The sequence below is a fragment of the Cryptomeria japonica genome, chromosome 8 (assembly GCF_030272615.1).
Source record: "Cryptomeria japonica chromosome 8, Sugi_1.0, whole genome shotgun sequence".
Classification (NCBI taxonomy): domain Eukaryota; kingdom Viridiplantae; phylum Streptophyta; class Pinopsida; order Cupressales; family Cupressaceae; genus Cryptomeria; species Cryptomeria japonica.
The window spans coordinates 150,311,609-150,315,559 of record NC_081412.1 but is presented as its reverse complement, the minus strand read 5'-3'; positions in this window follow the sequence as shown (position 1 = coordinate 150,315,559).

Sequence of the window (3,951 nt, the reverse complement as noted above, 5' to 3'; positions counted from 1 at the left end):
AGTATAAGAAAGGAAAAAGACAAAGGGAAATGTGACTTAAACTTAAATGTTATATTTCATGTATATATAGTTTGTTTGTTTTTTGTTTTTTTTTAATTTTTAAAAAATGTATATATAGTTTATTTAAAAAAAAAAATTAAAAATTAAAAAAAGGGAAACGAGATCCCGTTTGCTAAATGTTTTTTTAATTATTTTAAAAAATGAAACGGGATCTCGTTTTTAAAAATTTCAAACTGTGGTTCGATTGTAGCTTCAGTTTTGGCTTGGGAATTGACTTGGAGAGCCGACCCTTTGGCTTGGACATGGTTTGACCTGCAACTTGAAGGCCAAATCAATCTTCATATAAAATAATGACTTCAAAAATATATCTGAACACCAAATTTTCAAAAAAAAATTAAACAATGAAAACCCATTATAGTAGAGACTGTCTAGATTCGAAATATGTTATTTTAAAAAAAATTTGATGAATATTTTTATTTTTAAAATAATTACTAATCAAAGAGGTCTATAAACTCGAAATAACATGGTTTTTTAGTTTTTTAATAACTTTTTTGTCTTTAAGTTTTTTGAAAAAAAAATTATATGGCATCAAACTAGAGACAATTCTATACAGTTTTTTTAAAAAAAAGAAACCAAAAAATGTTAAGTTTAGGTCAAATTATGCTTGCCGTACACAAGAATTTTTCAAAACAATGATTATGCCCAATAAAAAATTAACAAAAAAAATATATGCAGAAAAAAATTACAAAAAAATATTCTCATCAAAGGTGAGTGAGTTATAGATATTTTCCCAAAAGGATTTATAAAAATAATTTCATTTAGGTCAAATTATGCTTGCCGTACAGGGGCATGGTATGGTCCTGAAAAGTGACTTTTAAACTATAGGTTTTAGTAATGCCTATTCAAACTTCATTTTTAAGATCTGGGTATTAAAATAAATTACATATTTGGAAAGTAGACTTCGAGCACTACATTTTCTATTACTGAATTTTTCAAGATTCATTCTTTAAGTGCCTCAAATATTTAGGTCAAATAGGATGAAATTGAAAAAAATGGGAAAAAATTCCACTTTTTGGCCAAAAAGTGGACACAACTTCTTGTAGGTACCCATAACCACATTCACACTAACATTTTCTAACTTCTTAGACCCCACTACTATCTCCTTTATCATTATCTTATCATATAGGGTATTTCAGCTTTGTCATTTGTTTGTTGACATTGCTCACACTTTGAAACCATTACTTTGTGATTATTTTCTTGTAGGAATCCATGCATCATTGCCATCAAATATTTCTCTTCTTTGTGTCCTCTTAACCTTCTAAGCCTCTTATCCACTTATCCCAAAAAATGACTTTTATAGCTTCCTTGATTGCTACTATGAATCATATCTTATTGACTATCAACACAGTTTATTTTCACATTTCAAGACAAACATGCCATTGCCAAAGTGTCATCATGCTTGTCTAGATCACCTTGCCTATGCATTTGTATCCATGTTTTTAACATTATTAAGCTTCTTTAAAACTGAGATATTTACAACTCCTTTAATCTAAGTTTTTGGACTATTGTTTATTTTTTGTAACCTTATCATAGTTAGTAGATCACTGTCCGTAAGGTCTATCTTCTTTCTTGTTATAATGCCATTTTCATCTTCCCTCTTTCTCTTGTCATTGTGTTTTATTCTCCATTTGTTACAAGAGAATGTTCAAAATTGATTCTTCAAGTCACATTTTAGTCTTTCTAGCAAGCCACAAGGAATGTCTCAAGATTTTCCTAGTTCATGATAGTCATATAACATTGTCATTACAATTTTTTTGGCAGTGTATGGACTCTCCTTTGGAGGCACATGACTGCACACTTTGCACCACTTTTGAAAAATGCCCCTTTCAATCATCATCCTTCGTTAAATATTATCTTTGAGCTATACCCTAGTTGTCCTTGTGCATCATTCAATTCACAGGCATGCACCACTTTGTGGCCTATCCTTTTATTTGATCTCTTCTTTCTATGCCACTGTTCTTCCTAGGATTCCATGAAATAGGATCTATGTGATTTGTATAAGTATGGTCGCTCTACCAAGATGTATTTTCATCTCTAACATTGACATTTAAAAGAAAAATATCACCCTAATGCCTAATTAACTAACAAGAATTTCATTCAAGTTCTTATTGCTATATCTTCTCCAAGTTACCATGAGGAGATCTCTATATTGTACCCATCACCTTTGGACTTTACTTCTTGATTATCATCCTCCCTTGGAATAGTAGATTGTCCTCTAGAACTTTCATGCCTTGAGGATTGTCTTTTGGCTTAAGCTTTTAAAAGTTATAATAGAATTTAGGCTTTCATAATGATAAGATACCTTTGACAAGGGTCTTGGACTTTAGGACAAGCTTAGACAATACTTCACATTCTTCTATGCTCTTCCTCTTCTCAGACATTAGAATGATTTGACCTCCTTTGATAATGCTTCCTATGGTTTAGTCTTCTTTTTCATGACTCTTTTAACTTGGTTCACTACCCTTTTGAAGATCACTAGGTTGTAGATTTCTAGATGGTGACAAGTTTGTTTGTTTAGGGTTCTGAGTGTTTAAAACCTGAACAAAGATTGTTAATTTGCACTATATCACTTGACAAACTAAATTCTACCTTTAGGTTCCCAAGATAGTAGTATAAACCCTACACTATATGCAATCTTTGTTTCACTATCATCACATATGCAAACCTTCTTCACTTTTCTTAATGATTGTTCCCTACTGTAGGCCTGTCCATTATTTAAAACTTCTAATTGTTTCTCTATAGATGAAGGTTTACTAGTTATTTTTGCACACATCATTCTTGAATCTTGAAGCACACCATTACACTTTGACAAGAGCTTTCAATATTGACAATCAAAAGATAGGACCTTGACAATAATAAGGATCGAGGACTATTTAAAAATAATAATTGAAAGCTCCATCCATGATGTTCAACTGAATGAGGGTTCTCATGGTTTACACCCTTATGGTAATATTTTCTCATACTCAAACTTGTATATGGACCATAAATGACCTTTCTATTAATATAATTGTTCATTGTGTTGACTTTAAGAGACACACACCAAGCACATGGATCTCTCCAAACAAAGAGACTCCAAATGACAAGCATAGCAACATAACGACTTCAAAAGAAGAACTTGGTTTTGCCCAAGAATTAAGTTCAACATATATCTCGTGCATGCCATCAAATAAGCTTGACACCTGTGAGACCTCTTCAACGTCTTCCACATTTTTTGAGGCTTCCATACTACTCCATTGAATGCCTTGGTCACCATAGACAACTGTAACACGTGAAAAAGGTTTAGAAACAATAGGAAACCCTAATGTGTTGACTCAGTCAAAGAAAATATTAGGTCCTTTTCATTAAAACAATTGTTTCCCTCCTAAATGGTCAACGTGGCAAACCATGCTTTTGACTCAAGACTACCACAAAGTGAGCATGTAACATTTGTGACAACTAATGAAGGCTACATGAACAATAAAAAATAACACATGACCTCGTATAACCCAAGAGAAACACTTAAAATACACAAAGCATTTATAAATGACCTAAAACTTAAGAAACATGAAACATGAAACAACTTCATAAAACTATACAATAGGCCAATATGTGACCTAATATATTGCTAAATGTAGACAAATAGGATAGAATGTTAACACATAAGAAATATAAACATATAAAACATTTAATTAATAAGAAACATTGACATACAACATAGAAATTTAGATATATCATCCTTACCAATTATATTCAACAAATTTAACTACAAAATTATTTACATAAATACATATGCTACCACACAATTAAAAAATATCCACTTTTCTAAAATATCTCTAGGTAGTGGCGGACTGGCGGTGATGTGTCCTACAAAATATCTCCCATCCAAAAGTCCCTTCAGGAAGGCTCCACTGC